Here is a 12,030-nt window from a genome sequence, read left to right on the forward strand (position 1 = left end):
AGAAAGTGTATCTATTTGGTCAAGATCCTATCTGCAACACTGAGCACATTGCTTGACACACAGTCAGTGCTCAAATTTAGACAAATTCTTTGGAGTGAGGGAATGAGAAGCTGAACATGTGATATTGGCTTTTGGCAGGGCCCCAGAAAAGAAAAGTCTTTCCTGGGGACCACCTGCCACTACCTAGTAAAGCACATCAAACCCCAGACTGTCTGCAGCCCACTTTGCCTGCCCTGGACCAGTTTCCTAGGTTTGCATGCTTTCCCTGCCAATAAATGATTTTAAGATATATCGACTAGATATTATTCTTATATTTTTTTCTTTGCTGCATAGCAGAAGTATTTTTTTCCTGTGCAGCTTTTCCCCAATGGGAGGGCACAGGGAGCATAAATAAATAAATAAATAAATAAATAAATCTTCTCCTTCCCTGGGGATATGTTTTAAAAAGGCGTTAGAAAATAGAACTGATGGCCAAGACTTTGAAACATCCCTGATGATGAAAACTCTATCCACATATTGCTTCTATGTGTATAACAGGCCAGCAAAAAATAGTATTGCATACAAGGGGAAAATAAACACATATTAACTATATTTACAACTCCCGGATCTATTTTTTCCTCAAGCATAAATGGCAGAAAAGAAGCTGTATTCCATGCTGTCTTGACATTTTTAATAAAAATACTAATGATAGAAAATAAAATTATATAAGTACTTGCCTTGCGAGATCTCACTTAACCTTTATAATGCTTTGACACAGATCCTATTATTATTATATCCGTTTTACAGATGCGAAAACAGAAGCTCAGGGATTGGAAGTCATCTGCATCACATCACAAGGAAGAGGATTAATAGCCTGGTGGGTCTATCTCCAAAGCCTTAGCTAAGTCTTTAAAGGTACTGCCTTTGTTTGGGTTCCCTGGCAGAAAGCAAAGAAAGAAAAAGAGCTCGGGTGCAGGCGGTTTATTTGGGGAGCCATCTCTGGAAACAGGCGCGGAGGAGCTGAGAGAGCGAGTCACGAAGAGAGGGAATGCCAATATAATGGTGTCAGATCCTATGTCAGATCCTAACTCCCTGGATCTTGGAGAGGGGGATGGAGTGGAGGCATTTATCCACCTGCTTCAGTCCCTAGTAATAAATGATGATTCCTGCGAGTGTTAGCTGTCTTATCTTTTCAGGATGGGTCTAAAGAGAGCTGAACAGGCTCCAGAGGCTTTGACCCAATCTTGAGTCGGAAAAGCAGAAAGAAGGTCAACAAGCACTTAGGAGAGGGGACAGCAGCATGGGACTCATGAACTAGGCTCCACAATCATAGCTAAAGTCATAGGTGGGCAGAGGGATGAGGCACTGGCCAGCTGAAAATCTGCTGCACTCGCTGCGGGTTCCGGTTCAATTTTATTTGTTCTTCGCCATGACCTTGTGAGTTAGGTGTTAAGTTTTCTGCTTTCCGGTGGGGGAGAGATCAAGGCCATGAATTTTCAATGATCTGCCAAAGGACTTACAAAAGGACAGTGCCCTTTGGGCAGCTCTTCACATTTGACTTTCTTTCTACCATCCCACACTCTGTTCAACCAAGTTTGAACAAAGCTTCCTTTAAAAGGATGCAAGAAACCAGATCAGACCACGACCAGCCATCACCATTCGGACAACAGAGAAGGGCATCAGACAGGGACATCAGGGCTCTACCATAAGACAGTGCTCATTTAAGGAAGAAAGTGCCAGCCAGCCTTCCTCTGAGCTCAATCCATCCAGGTAAACAGGAAGAAGACATCATTATCATTAGAAAAGGCAAGCTCCCAGCCTTCTGGATGCTTTATCTTTACCATATAAACATCAATGCAGCCTCAGTCCTCAAAGATTTGCTATGAGCATTGAAGAAGACACTAGCTTTTTTATTTGCTTTTTAATCACTGAGTGGCTCCAAAATTATATTTCTATGTAGAGACAACAAGAGTCTTTGGGTGAGGGGAATCCTAAGCATAATGTTTGTGTGTCTTCATCGATTTCTCCCCCAGCAAATGTGTAGAAAGGATCAAGCAATCCATGACCCTGTAGGTTTCTCTGGGTTTTGTCTTCACTCACCAAGTAAGAAAAGAAAAGACAAAAAAAAAAAAAAAAAAAAAAGCAAGACTTGAGGCAACTCACTATGTTTCAATCATCCAGGAAGTGATTCTGGGTGATAATAATAAGAGAGGATAGCTAAGAAGGGGGACAGGGGGAAATTACTGGCTCGGTCAAAGCTTGCAAAACGACACCAGTGATTAAAACATCTTATGCTGTCCTTGGGCTGCAAAAGCCGTCACTGACAAAAGATCTCATACACACACACACAAAAGGAAAGAAATTAGCCATTAAGAAATATTTCAGCATAATGCAATTATTACAGCTGTATAATTGAATGGGGAAACCATTGATCTGTAGTAGAAAGGAAATTGCTCTTCTCATTGTGTTCCTATGAATATGTGAACATTAATCTCCATCTATAATCAACGTTCATTTCAAATCTGATTGCGTGCTACTAAACACCCGTAGCTATGCTAACATTATGTTAATATGGTTCAACATCATAGCTCCCAGCTTCACAGCACAAATATTTTTCTTTGGCAATCAATAGTAATTTCAGCTGAGTGGATGGAAGTCACGTTTTAATGGTAATCTTTCCTCCAAGCCTCCAAGTGCAAACTCAGTTGGTGTCTTAACATGGCTGCAGTGCGTTGCATATAATCAGATAAATTAACCTGAGAAGAAATGGAGGAAGGAAGGGAGAGAATGTGGGTTAGAAATAAGCAAGCTGGGCAAGACGCTTAATCTACCTGATAGAGGAAAGTGCTCATTAGGGAGGAAAAAGCGAGGCTGGCTGATGTGTGGTTGGGACTGGATGAATGTGTGCTGGCTGGGTGAGAGGAGGGTGTGCAAGAATGGGGCTGCGATTGTGGAGAAATGAACTATTCCTTCTGGCTGGGAGCCAAGGGGACCGAGCAGCTGCGTACCTGTGCAACGTGGATTTTGCCAGAGTAACAGAGAGGCGCGGGGAAGGAGTGGGAGGCTTGGCCAACCTGGGGGGATGCTTGCTTCTGAAGACACCACTCAGGTGCCTCTCATCCATGCATACACCCGTGCATTCATTCATGCGCTTAGAGAAAACAGAAAATTTTATAAATTTATAAATTTCTATATTTATGGAACAGAAAAAAATTTTAAATGAAGTCATGTGTGAACAAAGAATCTACATTTCTGAGCACCACCACTGCTGGGCGCTGGGGATGTAAAGATGAGCAAAGCCTATTTCTGTTCACAGAGAGCTGATGGCCCGGAATGGGAGTCGGACACATAAATGACTCACCGTATCAATCTGCATTGCTTTGGAACCCTCTAGACCCTCCCTGCTCCCCTGGCCATTAAGACTCTCTTCTTCCTTGAGGAAGAGAGAAAGACAGAGAGACAGAGAGGGAGGAAGTTTGGAGAGAGAGAGAGTAAAAACAAGAAAAGAAGAGTTTTGGTTATATTCGTAGGTCGAACATTACTTTTCAACCCCCAAAGGTCTCATTGATGAAATTCTTAAGGAAACTCACTTGCTCTCCTCCCACATCCTAGGCTGCTGTCCCCCACCCACCGCCCCTCTTTCTGCTCACACCTCATCCTCCCATAGCTACTTAAATCACAGGCTCCTTCTCTGAGAAGGATCGAGGTTATGACCTCCAAGTGTGTGTTCTTCGTACAATGCAAAGGAAAAGGAAACTAATACTAGTGGGTCCCCAGTCTCTGGTCCTTGCCCTGCCCCAAAGGAGGGTTCTGGCGTTGTCTCTTCCTTTCACTGCTCCCTAACCCTCTGTCTTGTCCTCCTTGGGTCGTTCTTTGAAGATCAGAGGAGGAGAACGTTCTCTGAAGGATGGCTGGGCATATGCTGAGGTGAGAAGGGAAATTCAGAGAAGAGATGACCGTGAGCCAAGAAGAAAGGAGTAGGACATTTCTGGGTAAAAGGCCATGGATGTCACATGTTTGCTTTTTTGAGGCATTCAGAACGAGGTATAATTTGAAAAGAGAAACTGCCTTCTGTATGGGCACTACTGAAAAGGTTAGATAGAGGGAACAGAGTTTTAAAATCTTTGCCAGGATATTTTCCCTCTTGCTTTACTTTGTAAGTCTCCATAGAGACCTTGGTAAAGAAATTAATATCCCGTGTCTATTTTTTTTCTTCTTTACAATCCCAAAGTGAGTAAATATTTGAATTACTTTTACCTGCTTCTTGTAATCTCAAAATGCTTTTTCTCAGGATGACATTAATATCGTTCTCATCAGATATATTTTACATAACAATATCTATTACTGTCAGAGATTTTATTCCAGAAATTCTCGGTCAATTTCAATTTTTATCAGCTTTGCTTAGTATAATTGCCCCTCCCCTGGCTTTCCTAAACCTTGGGGTTTTTTCCCATTTAATCTATCACCTACAAGATAGCCAATAAAGCTGGCACCATTAGGCACAATTTTCAAGACATTTGGAAACTAAGCATCCAGAACATGGAAACAAGACTATATATTTTCAGCCATGTTTAAAGTCATGCAAATACCCAATGATGTACTTGACAAAATTTCACTAAACTTCTCGTTAAATGGTTAGAAGCCTATTTTGAGTTTTACTGCTTATTAGCAAAGCCCAAAAGAAAAGTCATTGGGGAAAATACTCAATCTTCCCAACACAAGAAAAACAGCTGAAATAATATACAGAAAACAATATGGTGACAAATAAAAACGTATTCCTTTGTCAGCATATTCTGCTGGAAGATACAGAGAAAACCTTGTTGAAGATCTGAAAAGTCAAATGTTAAAAGAAATTACTTGGTGTGTGAGGTTTGCTATACAGTTGGGTAAAAGTACAGATGCTTCTAACATTTTTTTCCTTATGGAATTTGCCAATGAAATACAGAACAAACTTTTTTTAAACGCTAAAGACGATACGTCATGGAGAAAAATATATTTCAGTATAAATAACGGTTATAAAACCAGTATTTTATGAAATAACTATTAGAGTGTCTAATTGATTATAATTTATTTATTTTTTTAATTTCAAGTAAAATTACAATGATAGCTCTGGACATGAAATTCATAGGGTAGATTATGACACTAGCAAGACAGACAAAACTTGAAACCCTAGGTGTGCAAAAGTGTTTACAATTTGTCATCAGCATGCTTAACTTTATAAAAAGATCTTTAAAATACAAAGTAATACTGATTTTATAATGACATAGAGACTGTCAATAGAGAGTAATTTTTATAATGTAGCAAAGAACTTAAAGGGAATGCTAGGTTTATTTATCTTTCTTCTTTAAATGACAAGGGCTCCAAGTTTACTGAACATTTATTTGTTTCTACCAGCGCAATACCTCTCGGTATAATGTCACCTACAAGATAATTAAGGAATGACAACCATGATGCCTCAGTAGTGCTGGAAAATACAATCTTTCACTTCAAAGTTCAGGGAATCGTTTTAAAATGAGGATGAGAATATCAGGGGAAGGATAGGGTTTTGAAAATGGATGTTTGAAAACATTTCCTTTGTTATAAGATTTAGTTGCTAAAAGAATACAAATGCATTAATTATAAGAACTCTCGCTGCTACATCCTTTGACATACATAACAGGGTTGTTTAACCTGTCTAAAATCTTTCTAAACAAAATTCTTCCGCAGTAGAATTGGAAGTGTTTGCGTTAACAGATGGGGGCAACACATTTCCATGATCTTGGCAAGCTACTAGTTGGCATTAGGGAAGACGGATATTCATTCTGTAGTTTGCATCAAACCCTGTTGCTTAATTGGTGAATGAACTGAGATTGAAGAAATGAGTAGGAGCCTAAGGGAAGCAGAGGCCTGGGATGCCCATTCTTTTGCACATCCTTTTGCACATCGATCTCTGTGTCCATGCCTGAAACCTATTGCTTTGTAACAAACCACTCCTAAACTTTGTGATTATCTTGCAAATGGTTCTGGTGTTTGAGCCATCCTTATTTAGGGACTCTGGGGTGGCTGGAGTCAAAGGCAGCTGGGGCTGAAGACATCGGAATGCTTCTCCATTCCAATGTCTGATTCGGGGTCTAGGATCATGGGGGTGGCTGCAGTGATCCTGGGCTGGTCAAGAATCTCTCTCTATGCACCTCCCCCCATGACTCACGTGACTTCCCTATGCATGGGGGCCCAGCAGAGTCGGACTTATAAGATGCTGGCTTCCCCCGACATGAGTGTTCCAAAGGACTCAAGAGGATGCTCTGAGGTTTCTCATCATGTGGTTGCGGGAGTCCCAGAAAGTTGTTGCCACTACATCCTGATGGGTCACCGAGATCGCTGAGGCCAGTCCAGCCGGATACAAGAGAATGGGAAATAGACTCCACCTCTCAATGCAGGGACCACACCTGCAAGGAGAAGGAGTTGAAGGCAACGGTCAACTTCTGGATGAATTAACTGACATAAGCCCCCCCCCCCGAAAGCAGCTGGTACTGTTGCTGGCATATTAATCAGCGTTCAAATAATGTAAAGAACATGTAAATGCTTCTCTTTCTTTAGCAAAATAAATTGTTTATTAACCTTCATCTACCTGACAGTTCTGCGTCTTTAAGCATACCTTGTTCATGATTCTGTCCTCAGAATTTTCTTTTTCCTTCTTGGGAATTTTATTTATTTATTTTATTTCTCTGACTGAAGAATGGTTGACATACGAGGCGAGAATATAAGAAGGGAAAGAGACAGGCTCTTCAATAAATGGTGCCGGTAAAACTGGACCGCTACAGAAAATACTTCTCCCAACTTGGGCACAGTCTCTGTGGTCATGATGAATGATTCCTTCTCTTATTTTCGTTAACACACATAGCCTGATACAGGATTTTTTTTTTCTTTTTCCTGTTTGGGGAATAGAATACTAACAGCTAATGTTTATTGAACATTGCTGATATGCTGAGCTTTTTATTTCTTCCCCCACAAATGATCTAATTTTATCCTCTCCACAAATTTTCTAGGTAGGTAGGTATGCTGTGTATTTGTGTTCACCAGATAAGATTAAAGCTTTGAGAACTTTGTGACTGATTCTGGGTCACACAGCACGTAAGTAACAAACGGAGGAGAGCGATCCAATCTAGCTGACGGCAGTAACTATGCTCTCAACCGCCATGTAGTTGAAAAATCTGTAAAGATAAATGTGTCAAATTACATTTTATTGTACATTTTATGAATTAGTTCCATTCTAGTTTATTAAAATAGAGCACAAAAAATTATGTATATCTTTTCTTTGGAATACGATGTAGCGATCATAAAAAATGAGATAGATACTTGCATATATTTTTGAAAACGAAGTTGTAAGAATATGCGTATATTCTTATATATATATATATATATATATATTCTTATATAACCTATATGTACTACATAAATATTATACACACGCGTGGATATATACATACAGAGAAAGAGAGAGAGCATTTCAACAAAAATGACACATTAAAAACCTTTTAGATGGGGGCGCCTGGGTGGCTCAGTGGGTTGAGCCACTGCCTTCGGCTCAGGTCATGATCTCAGGGTCCTGGGATTGAGTCCCGCATCGGGCTCTCCGCTCAGCAGTGAGCCTGCTTCCCTCTCTCTCTCTATCTGCCTGCCTCTCCGTCTACTTGTGATCTCTGTCAAATAAATAAATAAAAATCTTTAATAAAAAAAAAAAAAAAAACCTTTTAGATGTACTTCATGCCAGGAAACGAGACCTGGGTTTACTTGACAAGAAGAGAGAAGGTTGTTTTCCTCTTCTTTATTATTTATTGTCATAGTAGATGCTGCCCCTGGCCTGCCCATATTCCTCAATCTCACCCCAAAGATTACCTGCAGCTTTGTCTGCAATTCCCATATAGAAGTTTGGCTTCTGACCTGTGTGTGTGTGTGTGTGTGTGTGTGTGTGTGTGTGAGTCTGTCTGTCTCTGTCTCTGTCTCTCAGGTTTATTCCTGTGCTGTTGATTGGGGCGGGTCAGAAGCGCCTGGAGCAAACCTCAACCAATAAGGGACAGCGGTTATGGAAATTCCTCCCACCTCCCTGAGGTGTGGTCTTCCTAGAGTCTCCTGGGTCCCCCCAGGACTGTGACCCAGTTGCCCAGAGCAGTGCCCCTCCCCCTTCACACCTGCTTTGCTGGCATTCCCCCTTCCCTGTCTCACTTGCCACTTCCTCACTATGCTGCCCTGGATCACCTCCCAAATAAACCACCTGCACCTGAATCCCTGCCTCAGCCTTCGCTTGGGGGAGAACCCAGATAAAGACAAATACAAGTTAAATTTTACTTTGTGCTCCTGTAACTTTCACTTATACAAGGAAGCAAGCACACAAAAACCCCGCTATGTTTGACTTAATAAAACCAATCAAGAGTACATCATTTTCAACTGTGGGTTGCATTATCCTTAATGCATACCCTGGGCCCGTGTTGGAGACTGTGGCTTCTACGAGCCGAGACGACTGTATTCTGAGGGCCACAGCTGAGTCTAGGGAAAACCGGGTGGGGCGGGGGTCTCTCCATCAAGGCTTGGAGCCAGATGCCATCCACGTGCACTGCCTTGCCCCAGCAGAGGGTGACTTGCTCCCCTGGTTTCCATCCCCACCCCCACTCACAACCCGCTTTGATTTAACTCTGCATTGGGCTCCAGGCCTTTGCAGAAAGATGCTCACCTCCCCCCTCAGTGCAGGGGCTGGGCCCAGAGGCCCCGGGATTCATTGTCAGGCTCTGACACAGCGCCCTGGGCCCTGGCCCTGGGGAGCTGAACAAAGTCGTCTCAAGATTACAAGCCATTTCAGCCCGATCAGGGGTTACGGCCCCTACTTTTAACATGCTGCTTTTATTTGCAGGCTATGAAGTGTAATAGTTCACCATTTTGGTTTAAGTATCACCATAAAAGTCAGTGAGATGGAACAGGCAATAAGTGGCTCTTTTACATAGTGTGACTGAGGCTGGGAGCTTACGTCTTCATTAACCCACAGAAGCAGCTCCGAAAAAGAAAGCCAGGCTGAGCGACACCAAGCCTCAAGGATCCCCCAGAACCCAGTCGCGCTGGCCACCTCCTTTGACCCCGTGGACCTTCCTTCCTTCCTTCCCAGAGCTGATGCTGAGCAAGCAGGGAAAACAGGAAGGAAAAGAGCTGATGAGCTTCTTAAGAGTGATTCTTAGTATGTGGAGGAAACGCATGGCTTTGGGATAGAAAGTGGAAAACTCTTCCTGGCCTAGTGGGTTCTATCCAGCAAGATACGTCACTTTGCCATCGTCTGGCCGCCACGTATTCTGAGTACTTTCCCCTTAATGGCAAATGAGCTTTCCACATTTAAAAAAAAAAAAAAAAGATGGAAAAAAAATAAGTTTTCATATCCTCCATCCAGAATCTGTCCCAGAGGCATTAAATCAGTAGGCATCTGCTATGGTCAAACATGTGTGTCTCCCACCAAATTTATGTGTCAAAATCCCAACACCCAAACGGAGAGTATTAGGAGGGGAGGCCTTTGGGAGATGCTTAGGACATGAGGGTAGATCCACCTGAATGGGATCAGTGCCTTATAAATGACCCCACAGGGCTCCCTCACCCCTTCTGCTAGGAAAGCACACAGAGAGAAGTCTGCCATCTGCAACCCTGAAGTGGACCCCTGGCCAGAACCCAGCCAGCTGAGCACCCTGATCTCTGACTTCTAGCCTCCAGAACTATGAGAATGAATGTGCCCTTAAAATAAGAAAAGCCATCCTATTTCCAATCTTACCCATCATATTTTATTTTTCTTAAAATGAAGAGATCTGCCCTTCTCTTACAAGAGAGACCATTCACCTCATGGGAGAAACCATGGCCAGAGCTTGGCAGATCCTCATTACCTGTTGGTACCTTTTTTTTTCCTTCTTTTTCTTTCTCTCTCTCTCTCTCTTCCTGTCTTCCTGAAAACATGTCTTAAGGGCCAAAGTTCCAGATTCAATGGACCCAAGCCATATAGTGAAATATACACAACTTCTCATGTTCTTATTCTGACATCTGTGCCAGCCAAAACTGGTCAGCATAGGCTAGCCTACCTCTTTATGTCTCCAAATAACAACTATGGACTTCTTAGGTTTTCCCTGAAAGATAAAAACCATTTGCCCTCTCTGTCTTAGATCTTGCTTTCCTAGAAGCTCTTGCTTAGTCTTTCCAATTATTTCTCTTTCTCATAGAGGTGAAGTCATACCCACGTGCTTATGTCTTAACAAACATGCTTTGTTTTAGCCAGAGAATCTACTCCTCTTCAAGTTTTCACCTTAAAGAAACACTTTTCTGTTCAGTGTCTTTCAAGTTGTTGAACACACCCCTTTCTGATCCATAGTAACCATTCACCTGTCTCATTTGTAGGTCATGAAACCATGGGGTAAGAAAGGAGCATCCTTCACCAGTTCCAAAGCCTGAGGCAAGTAATACTGGAGAGATCCCTACTCTTTAAGCCTGTGACTATGAGAAGACCATTCCTTCAAATCCCAAAATGCAACAGAACACTATAGAAAAATCTGTCTTTGGACACCTAAGAAGTAAAGTTTGTTCCCTCATCCATAAGGGTATCCGTGGCAGCTAGAATGGGTCAAGTCCAATCTTTCATATCATTCATTGCAAAACTAAGCAGTTGATCAATGAAGGCAGCATCTGCTCCATAACCCCACATTCTGTACTCAGCGAGGCTTTAACTTAAATTTGCCCATCAGTAGTCCTCTGGCCACTTGGAGTTAGGGAAGAGCACTAGGACAGTAGTTTCTATGATCCACACATAGAGGATTCAGAACCTTAACCTGTCTGTAATGACTGAACATTTGAACACACCAGAACCAAACATTCTGCTGCAAGAACGTGCACCCAACATCCCAGTCTTCTGTAACCATCACCCGTACAATAAGGCTCCCACCCCTCTGTGGCTTGGCACTTCTAAATGACAGGGTGAGGATTGCAAGCAAACCCAGACACCAAACTTGCCACAAAGCAGACCTTACCATTTTCTCTGCACGATGTATTTCTGGTCTACTCTCCTCTAGGCATTTATTCCTTCCCATTCCACTCTCCCTCCAGTGTTTCAACCACAATTTTACATTTTCTCCTGATTTTGCCTTTATTGTTTTGTGGTTTTTTTTTTTTTTTTTTGCATTAAGATCCCCATTATCTTCTCCAGTATACTCTTGACTTCACCCCCCCGGGTGCTCTGATCATCCTCTTTAGCTCTGGTGCTCCCATCAAGCATACCCCATGCCCCACAGGGCTTCCTCTGGCCTGAGTGAGGGGACCAGGGAGCTGTTTTGTCAACAGCCATCTACACACACCTTCCCAGAATCCTGCTGCAGCAGGCTGCCTCCTGTCACATTTTCGTCAGGAATAACACTTTTAATAAATTCACAGCCGCAGATTCTCTCCAGAAAAATTATGGTTCTCATCCAAGAACCGCTGCATTATGCTTTCGCCCAAAGGTTTGCCTCTGTGTCGGTTACCAGTTTCCTGTGTGCTTGAGAAAACTTGGCTTTCTTGATCTTTCTTAGAAAAGTTGGACATGCATGGACCCTCCTATCTGCAGCATCAGTTTGGTGTCTTTCCCCACAGGATTAAGGATTCAACTGGCTGTGATCATCCCTGGATGACTCATCACGTGGTTTGTGTCCCCTTTAGTGGAAGATGTCCCAAGACACATGGAAGCCCTCTGAGACGTAAGATTAGCAGATTCCCCATCTTCCTCCATCACAGCACAACAAAGACCTCCCTTTGGATGGGTGGCTCCATGACTGTGTGCCATTGTCCTGAGCCTTGGAGAGAATGGAACAGCATGAAGACCAACAGGGCAAAGAAAAGGACACTGGGTGTCTGGAACTTGAAGCAGCCACCATCATCTTCCTCAAGAGAACTTCTGGGAGCTCCCTAAGGAAATGAAGTTCACTTCTGGGACAGTCTTCTCTAACTAGTCCCCTATCCTCTTCAGTTTCTTCACCGTGCACAGACACACCTCCACACTAGGACTAACGTCCTTGCTGCTGACTC

Source organism: Lutra lutra, chromosome 9 (genome assembly GCF_902655055.1).
Source record: "Lutra lutra chromosome 9, mLutLut1.2, whole genome shotgun sequence".
Taxonomy (NCBI): Eukaryota; Metazoa; Chordata; class Mammalia; order Carnivora; family Mustelidae; genus Lutra; species Lutra lutra.